The following is a 14676-nucleotide window of genomic DNA, read 5'->3' on the forward strand; positions in this document are numbered from 1 at the left end:
ACAGTTGTTGAGATTTCATGCTTCTTCTGAAGTTTGTCACCCTTAGTCTACACAAGAGTTTCTTTCATTTCTTACCATGTAAGGGGAAAAATGAGGCACTACATAAATTATCTTTAGTAATGCTGAACCTCAAACATCTCACAACTAAAAATGATCATTTTTACTGCCTCACCTTAAAAATCTTAAGTTAGAATAAATGTTGATTCACTGACTTAAGTTTGTAGCAACAAGAAGCACTTATCTGATGTTTAATTATACTAAAACTATTGGGTTTAATAAAAAATATTTGAAAATACTGTTGTAATCAATTTAAAAAAGCAAAACAACTGTTGATCTTGCATTTTTATATTTCTTTTAAATGCTTTTGGTGTAAAATAAATGAATACCATGCACATTAAAAGTGTCAGATTAATTTATGAGGCCTGCTAATGTAGTGCTTTCAACTTCACACTAATAAAACCTCCACAAGTTTAATAGTTTATACTAAAAAAAAGGAATGATCAAGATTTCTTGTGACTTTACCTTTTATTATCTATAATACTGATGGGATTCTTCAAATAATTTCAACAAATATAACCACAATGCAACTAAAACACATGTTTGTCCTATTTCCAAGTATATAAAATTGATGTCAAAGGTCAAAGGTCAAAGTTATCTTTATTTTCCCCACAGGGAAATTTTAAAATTATTTTTATTTATTTATTTTTTTTAAATATTTGCACAGTACCAATGGAAAAATAAATGCAGAAATTTAACTCTAAATGACAAAGTTTAGTATTATTTTAAGTAATAAAAACACTAATTTCTTTAAAAGTGTGAAAATAAAAGTCAAAAATTGGTTATGTAAGTTAAATTATAGGACTGAGTGTAAACAAACAATGCTATTTTGAATCCTGGTTCGTTATTTTTCATGTGGTTTTAATTATCCCATGAATCCGGCCCGCCCTTTCCTCTGTAAAGCGTCCTCCCTCGCCCATGCGCGCTCCAGCTTCCAAACTGACACATGTCCGACGGTCCGTGAAGGCAGCGCAGGCAGCGAGCAGCAGGCAGACTTTGAGCGGCGGAGAGCAGCTCAGCAGCGGGGCGGCACACGGAGCATACACCGCTGGAAAACTGGGAACTACAGAGTTTGTCAAGAGAGTTTAAAGTTCTAATTCAAAGCTAACAGTCTGACTCTTCATGCGTGCGAAAGGGGAGGAAATTCACAGAGAGGAAGACACGGAAAGGAGTGAAGGAAGAGGAGGGAGAGGAGTCGCTGCTTGGGACCAGAGGTAGGGAAAAGTTTGCCGTCTTGAACTTCTCCGTCTGCTCCTGATTGATGTCCGGCTTTTGTGCTGTGCGGGGACATTCCCCCAGATGGCTGCGCTGTCCCCGGTGTGTTGTTGGGCTGTTGTCCTCTATATGAACCAGCGGTTGAAAGTGTCACACATTGCAGATCTGATTCACGTCTCTGTTTGTGAGCCTGTCGCTCTTTTCATGCAGCCGTCCAGCAGTTTCCATCGCTTCAAAGCTCTTTTCTCTGCGTGACAAAAGAGGCCTCACCTGGCCAACACACACATACACACACACACAAACACAGACACACGTGTTTGTGTGTGTGGCAGTGATGACTGTGGGTCGATATTTATCGATTCACTGCTGAATGCAATGACTCATTCTTCAATCTGTCCTGCAAAACCCTCAAAAACTGTCAAATACGAGGCTAGTTTATTTATATTTTTTTCTTTGCATGGCATTAATATGAAAATATTGCAACTTTCACAACTCTGCACATCTAATAAGTCAGATTATCTTTAAAGATATCAAGTATTTGATAGAAAAAGGATAATTTAGCACAGGACTTATGATTTATTTTTATACATGATGGGTACCTTTCACATTTGAAACGATACGGTATCGATGCCCGGTACCTGGCGATCAGTATCGGTACTTTTGTGTGTGTTAATCTGGTGATAAAGACTCATTTTATAATAATAAAATATTAAAAATTTTCATTTCAACATATTTTTTTCTCAACAAACAAATTTGCAGTGTTGTGCTCATGTCTAGCATGAAAAAGCGCCTTCTGTCCCACTCCCTCACAGTCACAAGGATGCGTTCAGGTACCCAAAAATTGAACACAATTTTGATTGTACAAGAACTGATACTTGGTATTACAGATGGAATTTGGTCAGTACCTGTAAAAGCACCTAACTCAGCAGCCATCCCTATACATTAGGGTTGCAGAGTAGGGAGGAGAATTATTGCAGTAATATACATTAAATAACTGACATATCAATGTTTATTGGTCGATAATCCTCCAGTTTTAAAGAGAACCATTAAAAAAAATGGAAGCTTTAATTGTAAAATTGATGTTGATATGTTTATGTTGTCTGAAATACATCTTGCAAGTTGCATTCAGCATTTATTTAAGAGTTAAAACAAGGGCTGCACGATTATCGCAATCGCAATATTGTCCACCTAATTGCAAATCGCACCTTTTCCCCAAATCGTGCAGCACTAGTTAAAACCATTGAACTGCACTTACAGCTGCCTCTCGCTAGAGGTCAGGGTCTTTCTGATGCTCTACGAAGCCAGGAGGGGCTGCGAGCTGAGCTACAGCTAGCTTAGCTTAAATTTGGTTCTTTAATCGCTGCTCCAGAGGTGAATTATCTCCAGAGGTTATCCATGCTCCACAAACAACAAAACTAGATTATAAATCAGTGTAGTTGAAAAATCTTTACCAGCTGTTTGCGACCACAATGGGGCTTTGAGCTGAGCTGTTTCTGACTTTGCCCGAGTTTGTTTTTCAAACGAGTCAATATATGTCCACGGACTTAAGTAATTTATTTCTTTGAACAGGATAGAAGAATAAAAGGATCTGGAGGAATCAGTTTTGAGGTGTTGGGGCTGATCTGCTGATGGTAGGGATGGGTACCTAACACATTTCAAACGATACGGTACCGATGCCCGGTACCTGGCAATCGGTACCGGTACTCAACGGTACCAATTTTCTGTACTTTTTTGCAGTTATGTGGTAAAAAATATTAATTTTTTTACAATAATTTTTTTTTTTTTTTTACAATTTCACATATTTATTCTTCAATATATAACCTTGAAATGCTGTGTTCATGTCCAGCATGTAAAAATGCCTGCTCTTCCACTCCCTCACAGTCACACGATGCATTTAGGTACCTTAACATGGTACCTTTTGACTCTACACGAATCGATACCCGGTACTTTTGACATAATTTGGTCAGTACCTAAAACAGTACCTAATTCGGTACCCATCCCTAGCTGATGGCCTTAGTAACCTTCAAGATGCCACTTCTTGAAGGTGTATTCTGGGCTTTGTATGACTTTTATTAGGAAGGGTAGAACAGGATATTGATTTTTTTTTTTTTTTTTTTTTTAGTGATCAGTCCAATCCTCCCCCATGTGAACATTGGTCATGTTTTGAATTGGTTGTACTTTGAAATTACTTGTTATAGGGATCTAGCTAATAATAGCTACACCAATGTCAGACCAGGGGGGCAAATTCACAGCAAACAGACTTCACTACAATGAACTGCAATTCATGAATGATTAGACAGTTAAGCTGCAATCAGGAGCTGCATTAGCTACATAAGCTATGAAAAGCCAATGTTATGGTATTCAGAGTCTACATGATATAGCTTCTGAATACTGTAACGTTAGCTTAACATTTACTTTTCATGGCTTAGCAGTCTCATCACTTGTGTAATGCAGTAACATCATATTGAAGCCTGTCAGCTTTGAGTTTGTCACCCTAATCTGACGTCAGTTATCATCACTTTGCAAAAAGTGTGTTTAGAAGTGAATAAACAGTCGCTCTGCCTGTGACAGCCATTTTTTCTCATTACCGTAACTCCTCAAATATTTGGGAAAGAGAAAAATTCAAACGGGTCCTGGAAGCGGAGAAGATGAGCTTTCAAAGCATGATGTCTGATTCTTGTAACGACAAAATAACAGACCAAGTGGACTGGATGTCACTCAAGTTAGTATCAAAAAAATAAAAAAGTTGTTGCAGTTAATTTTTTTTTAAGTGCTTCCAAATATTTCCAGATATTAAAGGCTTGGGTCATTCTGGTAAAAGGGACAAAAGCAAACTCTGAAGGCATGTGTGCTGACTCTTTTAAGGCTGAAATAACAAAAAAAGAAAGTCCAAGGGGTGTGATAAAGGTTCAATCCTCCGGTTAGCAGTTAGCTTTAGCAATGCTCTGTGGAAGAAGTGAGTGAATCTGTGGGTATCAGACTAAAACCTGAAGACTGATCAGTTTTTGTTTTTCAGTATTTTCCAGCAGTTAGGGTAAAGAATGTGCTCAAATGTTTAATTTTCTTGAAAAAAAAACATTAAAAACTGAATTCTTGTTGTGACAAATCTAAGAAAACTTTCAGGGATGAGTGTTCCTTCAGGAGTTTTTTAGCCCGTGGTAGCTCCTTGTTTTGGTACCACTTTGTTTTTGCTGCTTCGTCTGAAGGATTTGTGTTTCTCACAGCTCAGCAGACTGAACCCTCAGATCTTTTTTAATAAAAACATGTCTGTGAAAAGCAGACTCTAAAGCTCCTCTCAGTAATATGCCTGATTAAGTCTCAGTCTTGGGTGTAATCCTGAGCTTAAACCTGGGATTAGATTGCACAAAAACACATCGGAGAAGTTGCTTGACGTGCTCCGTCTGCAGGATTTATGTGTTTTTCCGCTCCTCATGAGAACATTTGGGACACAGACTCTCTCCCCAGTTTCCTGTTCATGCTGTGTGTGTGTCTGTGTGTATGTGTGTGTAGTGTTGTGGGATTGAATCACTGCACAGATGACAGTAACATCAGTGTGTTTGGGTGAGGAGGCGGCTGCCTTGCAGGGTGTGTCCGCAGAGACTGACCGCTCCAGCAGCAGATTTGCTATAAATAAATCTGGTTTTGTCGGCAGGTTTTTGTCCCGAGGCTGAGCAGCAGCCACATCACTTATCTGACACTGTACTGACGTGGAAGCAGGAAAAATACGGGAGTGAGTTTCCTCATCTAAAACACAAAATCATCCTGCTCCGAATTATCCAAAGTAAATATGAAAGTTGTTTTGTGACGATGGAACTATAACATAAATGGATGTAAATATGTTCTTTTTCTTATAGACAGTCACAAGTTTTGACTTTATGTTATGTTTTTTTACCGGTAACTTCTGTAACCACTTTCTGATTTTCTTGAGAAGGAGACAAGATGGTAAATTGTCCTCTTACCTGATAACGACAGTCATGCTTTGGACATATCCGCTGTGTCATTGGTGCAATGGCAGCAGCCCCCTCCTATAATAAAAGTTTTTAGGAAAAAGTGACAGGATCAATATGTTTTTGTGTGAGTTTGACTCCCCAGTGAAACTTGTAGGCCCGTGGATGAAGCACAACTGAGCATGTGCAGTAGATATCACTACATGGGAGCTTTTTTCTTTAATGTTGTGACGCCACCACTGTTTACATCCACACATCTTGAGGTGAACATATTTATCTATTCCAAGGCTCTGGAGCCTCATATGGCTCTTTGACTCCTTTGCAGTGGCTTCTTGTAGCTTTAAAGATTGTAATATTGATTTTTTTTTTTTTTTTAATTTTTTGGCTAAGGGTATTGATGATGAATGACAATGACACTAAATAAAATCATGTGTTAACATTTGTTGAAATTAATATGCATCACCTCTTGCAATAAAGCTTCCAGAGTTTTTTTTTTTTTTTGCATTTTCTTATTAGTGCAAATTTTTGCAAATTATGTAAATTCATTTTTATGATTTTTTTTTTTTTTAAAAATTAAAATATTTTTGATTTTTTTTAAATTCTAAATTTCTGAAATGATCATTCAATAATTTTTTTGCAAATAAATAAAACTTAAGCAAACTTTGGAATTTCAGTTTTTTGGGGAGATTTGCAATTTTTTAATTTCTTCATTTTTAATTTGCAAATATTTGAAATTTTAATTTTTTTTAAACATTTTGCAATTTATTAAAAAAAAAATCTTTTTTTTTTTTAATTTGTTAGAAATAAAAAACTAAGACCTTACAATTACAATTTCATTAAAACAACCCTCTTGTTCAGATTATTGTTTACTAGATTTTTAGTATATTTATAATTTTATACATTTTTTGTCTCATACTGAAGATGAAATACATTTTGTGGCTCCCAAATGGCTTTAATCCAGGTGAGTTGAGGCAAAATGGCTCTTATGTAAGTGAAGGTTGCAGACCATTGATGTTAACTCTCCCCACATAATGCTACATGGCTAAGTTTGCATCCTGTCCTCATGTCGCCCTCCTCACTGTGCCGCTCTTTGTGACATTTTTAAGATAAAGCGGTCATGTTTGAATCCTTGAAATGGACTTCTGAGAAGCGTTGACTCACTCAGAGTTACTCCAGTCAGTCACATGACGCCTTCTCTGGTATTTCATTGAGGCTGATCCGTCTCTCTGGCTCTGTGTTTGGCCTTCAGCTGAGTTTCCTGTGTCTCAGTAACAAACACATACCAGAATCAGCCCTCTCAGAGACTGCCTCAGTGAGCTTCAGAGAGCTGCAGAGAGCCTCTCACAGATCACTAAAGATTAACCTGGTGTTTGCTGAAGTCAGGGTCAGTGCAGTTAGAGGTGAAACTCTGCAGGTTGTGAGCGATAAAAGCAGGAACGAGGCTCAGCTTCTGTAATAGATGTAACAGCTGTGTTTTGTGCTGTTTCAGTCCACATGCTCATGCTAACTCTAGCTACGTCTCTGTCCTCTGGGACCTCACACTGCCTCCCCTTCCCTCATGCCTCTCCCAGCTGTGAGCCTCTGTTTGGGATGCTGGAAGAAATGAGTCGTGCTGCTGTTGCTCCTCGTTGCCTCAGACCTTACACAAACTTTACAGCGGAAAGTGGTTTAGCTGGAGGCCAGATGCTGCAGAACAGAATCACTTCCAGACGACGGGAAGAACTCCTCAACCTAAATGTGGAGTGATGTGTGTAGTTTGCAAAAACACAACATGAATGTCAACTGAGATTTTAAGCCTGTGCAGTGCTGCATTTTAACACCAAATTATCATTTAAGACACTGATCTGCCATGTAAAAAACAAACTTTCTTCACCTTTTGAGGAAGGACCCTCAGTGTTACACCTGAAATACTCCACAAGCTGCAGACAGAGCTGAAAAGTTTGGCTTTGCAATTTTCAGAATCTTAGTTTATTGCTTTATTTAGTTTTTTTTTTTTTTTTTTTAAATAAAAGCATCGTCAGTACTCCTCCCAAACACAGGGGGCAGTGTGGTTTGTTTTTCAGATGTCCTGTCTCTGGTCCTGCTCATTTTCTGCTCTTTCACAGTGATTAGTGATAGAGAGGAGACAAGACAGGGTATGTCGTAAATTGGGGGCAATTTTCAAAATATTATTAAAACAAGAAACTCTGTCCCTTACAGTTTTGTGTCATAAGAGCATCACGATTAAAATTGATTGACAGCAAGGACACAAAGTTGTATCTGACATGCCAATTGTGGCTGAGTGGAATATGCAAGTTCCCTCGTGGCATATTCTAACCATAGACTGTAAAAAAAAAAAATGGACGTCCACTTGCTCGGCTCAAAGTAAGGTCTCCACCAAAACTGCTCCCCCTGGTGGCTGGCTGCAGTGTAGGTCAAAAAATAAAATGGCTTTCCAGTCATTCCAGATGGGCTGTGGTCAAACTTTAAAAAATTAATACACCTGGTAGAAATGTTTCTCATGCCTGATTGTTGTGGTGCTTTAAAGATATCATTTGGCTGTCTTGTATTTAAGTCCTCTTTTTTTACTGAAGTTTTGTTTTCATTAGTTATACAAGGTTAACGTACGCTTTACGTAACGTGTAACGATGACAGCTGCCGTTCTCATGTATTTTTTTCGGGGATTGTAAAACATGTCGGGAGGTAGAGTCAAGAAGTGATTAGGCTCTCTAAAGAAAAAAATATATATATTATTTTTGTCACCCAGCTCCACTCAAATTCTCCCTGAATCCCTCACAGTCTATACTGCACAGACTCTGGCTGCACAACGGCTACAATGATGGCGCCTGTGACTGGGGTATTTTGGCTTCAAAACCATAAAGACATGACTGTATCAGATGCTGTCCAACAGTTGAAATCTGGTTTCATCCTTTTTTTCTTAACATTTTGAGAAAATGGCATTGATTCAGTTAGACTGGACACAGTGGTTGAGCTAGGCCAGGCTAATGCTCACAAAGTTAGCCAATCAACTGCAATCAGCTGTTAACTGTAATATTGATAATAGGCTACAGCTTTCAGAAAACCCAGTTACACTGTACAAAAAAAAGACAACAAAGGCAAAGGTTTGGCCTCCAGACTGTTTACTGTTTACTTTTTACTCTGACACGTACAAGTAAACAATAACCAAAGACCACATGCGACAGACATTCGTTTTTATCAAAGTTATATTATCAATACGGAAAATGGGATTGTCAGTCTGATAAAGAAACGTCTTTTTGAAGAAGCACTTGGTTTAGAAAACAGAATGTACCAGTCTTAGATGAGGGGCACACTAATGGAACTGGCAAGCCTGTTGAAAAACTGGAATATGCCACTAGGGAACTGGCATATTCCACTTAGCCAGCGTGGAAGTCATACTGCATTGGTCTTCAGACATTTTAAAGCCTTTTCATTCATACATTTACAATTTTGTGGCTGCCACTGGGAACAAACAGGGATTAATTGTCTTTTTAGGGACACTATGGTGTATGACTGCAAAGCTGGGATTAAATTTACCTCAGATAAAGATGACTAATTTCACAGCTGAGCCAGAGCTGTCCCCAAAACCAGCCAAAACAAAGAAGAAACAGAGGGTGCAGGGATACCTTGCATCAAGTAACCAACCAAAGCTTTGAAAATCTGCAGGAAGAAGTTGATGAATGGGTGTTGTTCACCATCTCTGAGTTACATGCCTGTGCTGAAGATGATGCTCCTGCAACATGGAGGAGCGTGACATAGCTAAATGTCATAGAGCGTGCATCTTCCTGTTACTTGTCCAGGGTCTCTGAGATGTTTGTGAGAGGTAGAAAAGATGTGATTTAGCAGAAAGCTGCGGCACGAGGTCAAGTCTCATCCCAGGAAATGTGATTTACTGCTTCTTTAATCAGATTCAGAGTCTGTCTGTTTCAGGAGGTTGTGGGAAAAGCTGCAGTTTGAGCAGCGTGGAGAATCAAGATGAAGTACGAGTTTGTCTGTGCGATACTCTGAGTTTTATTTTATGTCTCCCTTCTAGTCTTCTGTGATATATTCTGAGTCTGACGGTTTTCCGTTTGCTTCGCATCCTGATAGTTGCTGAGGTTTGAGCAGCTTTATTTTGAAAAGACGTAAATATTATTGTTTCAGCTCTCTCAGCTTTCTTTCATGAGTAGATTTACTCCAACAGTGAAACCTCAGCGTATCTCTGGTCCGGTTTATTTACCCTGTCACCGGTCTCTTTAAGGGTTAGTGAGGTTGTTTAATAGGAACAGTATGTTCATGATGTAACAGTGTGTTTCTGAGGTCTGTTAACAAAAGAAGGTGTTTGTGTCAACATCAGACTTCAAAGTGAGCTGTGACGTCAGATATCCGAGCGGCTCAGTCTCTGTTGTTAAAGTTTGAAGCTGGATCAGAGCAAGTCCTGATGTGGTTTTTGTCCTGGATCCATGCTCCAGGATCGACTCGTTTTCAGAACTGGATCGACCCGTCAGGCGGACTCTGACTGATCCTGCAGGACCTGCAGCCGTGGGTGTGGAATCTAACGTCTTTTCCAACGTGACGTCAGCAGCTCAGACCAACCGACCCTGAATGCATCATGACAGGACGTCCCCGAGAAGATGTGCGTGTGTGTGGAAAAGTACAGAAAGTGTGCAAGTTTTATTGTCACAGCAACAATCTGCAGTCTGTTTGAGTGTGTGTATGTGTGAGTCAGTGTGTGCAAGTGTGTGTGTGAGGCACAGCTGGGAAACTGTTATGTAACAATGTGAGTGATTGAATCCAGACAGCAGCAGACTGTTTCGGCAGAGTCCAGCAGAGGGAGCTGTTGAGCCAGCTTTCCCATGATGCTCCTCTGTCCTGTGTGTGCAGAAATAAAACCAGAGCAGCTCCAGGTTTTGACAACACTCCATCATTTTAAAGACCACACGCAGGGATCAGACGCTGAACTCATTTATTCCCCGACCGACCGACTGACTACACGGTGTCTGAAGCTCCTCTAAGTTTTCCAGAACTTTCTGTGTTTCCATCCAGACTTCAGCACATTAATGATGAAGTCATGCAATAATATCAGAACTGTTCCTTTAAAGCCACAGACAGTGAAGCTCTGGCTTTAAAGGCTGATCTAGCAGAAACATGAAGACAGACATTAAACGCAGCATGATGTATACTGCATGTGGAAATGAGACGACTGGAAAGTTGGTGTTTGTGTGCAGTTAGGGATGGATTACTTCTTTTTTGTTGGTGTTTTAACCGTTATCGGGTTCCCTTAATGGTTTTCATTCCCCCTTGTGTCGTAGTTGAGTCACCAAACCTTAAGTCCAAAATGAGTCTTGAGTCCTGGGGATTCAAGCAGCAAAAATTGAACGACACATCTTAAAAAACACAGATGTGCAGCAAAAAACACATAAGTGAGGAAGAGGTTTTGTTGTGTTCTCTTGCAGATATTGTTTGATTTCGTGTTTTCTGTTTTGCATCATTTGGAGCAGTGGTGTACACAGGAGGGGGGCAGTGGAGGGCAATTGCCCCCCTTTCATAGCCCAATGGTTGAAAAACTCGCAGTGAGCCAAACCACATGCTAAAGTGCACTCTTAAGTCAAAACTCATGCAACTCAAGTGACGTCGAGGGAGCCAAACGTAAGCTCTTCTGAGTTTGAATATGAGTTAGAGTGCTCTCTTGGGAGCCAAAACAGGCATTAGAGTGTCCTTTCAGGGGGCCAATGTGTGTGCTATAGTTAGGGATGAGTACCGAATTAGGTACTTTTATAGGTACCGACTGAATTCTGTCAAAAGTACTGGGTACCAATTCAGGAAAAATTAAAAGGCACCACGTTTAGGTACCTAAATACATCCTTGTGACTGTAAGAGAGTGGAAGATTAGGCGATTTTCCATGCTGGACATGAACACAGCATTGAAAAGTTATATATTGAAGAATAAATATGTGAAATTAAAAAGAATATTTTATGATTAAACAAATTTATATTTTAATTCCACATATGCACACAAAAGTACCGGTATCGATTGCCAGGTACCGAGAATCAGTACCATATCGTTTCAAATGTGAGAGGTACCCATCCCCAGCTACAGTGATCTGTTAAACATGCAGAATTTAGTTCCCTCTTCAGTGGTGAGAATGCGCTGTATGGGGCCTTTTTCCATCCTTTCCTTAAAATAGTCTTTCAGGAGGCTGATTTGGGGAACGTTTAGTGTCTGTGTAATTTCTTCAGCTCTCTGTAGGTAGTTCTCTCACCTGTGGGGTGTTTTAGCTGTTTGGACCGTCCTAGATGGTCTGCTCTTGTTGGCCACTTTCCCTTTTGGACGTGAAGAAGATGCATTTTATTTCCTCGCCAAGGAGGTTATGTTTCTGGGAGAGTCTGTCTGTCAGTCTGTTTGTCTGTGAACAACATAAATCAAAAACTAATTTTCAGGAAATGTTCAAAATGGGATAAAGAAGAGGTGATTAAATTTTGTAGGTGGTCTGGATCCAAGAGATAGGGCTGTTTTCACCATATGTGTATATAACTCCACCATAAATGGTCGGATTGCTTAGCAAAACAATACAAGACAAGGTCACCATCATTTCTGATAGATATTAAAGTATGATCCAGATCCTGGCAATATTCTGGATACTAAGATCCAGAATATGAAATATGAATTGGGTCATCATAATTTTCAACACTGTCAGGAAACAAATTATCGTACAAACCTGCAACTAACACCAAATTGTAGCAGACAGTCTGCTGAAAGGGAGTATAACATTAAAGTAGGACTAAAGTGTTGCGTGAGAATCATAATATGCTTGGGGGAGGTCTGCGCTCTCTGAGTGCTTTTCTAGTTCAACATTAGAACATGAGTCATCCAGTTAGCGTGTCTAGAGGTTTTTTTTATTTCTGAATTTTTATTCTGAGCAAGATTGAAACATGTTTTTCAGCTAGACAAAGTTACATTCATTATTCAGAAAGAAGAGATACAGTAAGACAGGTATAACATGCTGTTTTCTGACTTGTTATAATCCTGAGAAATTTATAACGTCTCTGTGACAGCAAACTCTGAGGGACTTGTGGAGCAGCTAATCTCCAACAGAAGAGGATTTTTAACAAAGACTTTGCTGATATTTTGATTCTTTAGAGAATCTGAGTTTGTTTTGAGCTGAGCTGAGAAAGAGGAGGAGGAGCACAGGCCTTCTCCTCCTCTTTGCTCTTTCCTTCCCTGTCAGCATTTTTCTCTCCCTCCTCCTCTTTCTTCTTTCTTTCTCTCCCTCTTTGTTTTTTCTGGTGACTGATGTCATGTTCGAGCCGTGTTACATGTCTCAGTGTGTGTGTTTCCACCCAGCTGCTGCGTCCTCTGTAATTTCCTCCTGAAATAGCTCAGAAGAGGAGCTGGATTGGGTGTGTGCAGTGCATTCTGGGTCTCTGTAAACCACTGAAACCCAAACACCTCCTCCCCTGCTGCTTCCACATCTTTAAACAAAGCTGGAGTTCAGGTGTGGTCTGACGGTCTGAAAGCTCTCCTCCAGAGTTTCCACGTTTGACTTGAATGTCTTATCAGAAAGAAAGTTCATGTGATGTAAGTTTAACAGCGTTTGAGAGGTTATCGCCTTCGCCCTTTTGTTTTTTCTCTGTCTGAGCTGCAGGAACATCTGGAGACTCAGCTGGAGAACTCCTTCTTTCAGTCTCCGCTGTGACGCTCAGATCATCAGGGTCGTTCATGTGGAGATGGCCCTGCAGAGTTTTCCTTTAACCTGTTGTTTTCCAACCAGCACCTAGCATCATTGTGCTTTTTTTAGTCTTTATTCTGTCCCTCTGGTGCCCCCGTAGTGTCTTTAAGTGATTTAGAGCACTTGAAAAAGCACTTATTTTCCTCCCTGGTGTTTTAGAAAACCCTTATTTCAGCCTCTGTCTGAAACACTTCGTTTTAGCTGCTGTCTCTTTAAGACTCCCTGCTCCACAAACCCTCTTCACTCTGATTGGCCTGCCTGTAAGGGGGCAGGGTTATGGGCAGACCATGATGTTTGAGGCCCAGTGAAGAGATCCTTATGTTTTAATCTTGTGCAGATCTAATGCTGTTGTGCATGTTAAAATAAGGGCCCGACTGATCATAGCCCTCTTCAAAAACGTCCTGAGTTTTGCCGATTAACATGGATATTTTCTTAACTTCTTTTAAACAGTAAATGCTGTTAAGTATCAGAGTTATGCAGAATGATTTCCACCAGATCCACAGTTCATCCACCAGATGGAGCTCTGACTAGGGATGCACGATATATCGGTATCTATATTGGTATCAGCTGATGTTGGTACGTTTTTTTGTAACATATTGGTATTAGCAGATATTTACTTATTATCTGACGCCATTTTCAGAGCATCTTGAATGATCTTTCAAGACCCAAATAATATTGTTTTCTCTGACTTTGTAAACACCAAACTACCTAAGAAGAGTGGACTCTATCTTTTATGTCTCTCTTCCTGTTTTTGATCCAAAAAACAGACAAAACATACTTTTTTTTTATCACATTCATCCCAGGCACTCCATTCTTTGATCCTCTCCATGATCGTCTTTCCTCATGATTGTGCTACTCTTTGTCTCTAACCTACCTTGACACATTATCTTAATTTTTTTTTTTTTGTACCAATGTCGATATCGGTTAATATCGGTTATTATTGGTTATCAACCATAACAACAATATTGACATCAGATATCGGTATCAGCCAAAGTTTTCATATAGGAGCATCCCTACCTCTGACTCCATTCAATCCTCAGTCCTCACCTCCGTCCTCTCACAGGAGTGAGCCACAGCCAGGCAACATTACAGGAGTGGGCGGAGCTATTGGACAGATAACTCTGTGAAAGTAACAATAACTCAGTATGTCTCCTGTGTCAGTTTAATTTTGCTCTATGTCATGACAAGTTACACATGCTTTGCTGTGTTGTTAATGCTTTTTAATTTAAATGCATTGCTAATGTTGTGCTAACCTAGCTTAAGTTACTGCCTGCTTGTAAAACTCAACACGCAAAGAAATTAACGTTGCCTTCTCACAAGAGATCCTGTTCACCACATTCAACATCTTTTACATCTCTTATGAACTAAAAATAACATAGAGGACATAGCCCTAGCTTCATGCTAACCTATATGATAAATTGCATTGATATGCTAGTGGTTAGCATACAGCGATATAACTTTGGTTTCTGAACAAAATTTTAAGTTTAGTTAAACAAACACTAAAGGACAAATGATTGTTAAACAGTAAAATGTTCGGCCTGTAATTCATATCTTTGTTGTTGTCAGCATTAAGGGACAAACTAACTTACTTTATTCATTATATATTTTTAAAATCAATTGGTCTATTAATGAGTTATCAGTTTTTTTTCTAATCATCTGAATCAGCATCAGCCTCTAAAATCCTAGTTGAAATAGGGCAGAATACCCCTTCCTTCAGTGTAGCATGAGTTCATACCTGTGCTAAAGTGATG

The 14676-nt window shown here is 39.4% G+C and overlaps 1 protein-coding gene across 1 annotated transcript in view; it reads left to right on the forward strand.

Annotated features, from left to right (window-relative positions):
* Nucleotides 1-972: 972 nt before the first annotated feature.
* kifc3 (kinesin family member C3) overlaps nt 973-14676 on the forward strand; it is a 63036-nt gene continuing 49332 nt past the window's right edge. Inside the window, exon 1 of the mRNA XM_074666164.1 lies at nt 973-1271. The gene's annotated coding sequence lies outside the window, so the exon portion shown is untranslated. The remainder of the gene's footprint in view (nt 1272-14676) is intronic.

The sequence above is a fragment of the Halichoeres trimaculatus genome, unplaced genomic scaffold (genome assembly GCF_033239565.1).
Source record: "Halichoeres trimaculatus isolate MK-OKI-2021-1 unplaced genomic scaffold, fHalTri1.1 fHalTri1_scaffold_3, whole genome shotgun sequence".
Taxonomy (NCBI): Eukaryota; Metazoa; Chordata; class Actinopteri; order Labriformes; family Labridae; genus Halichoeres; species Halichoeres trimaculatus.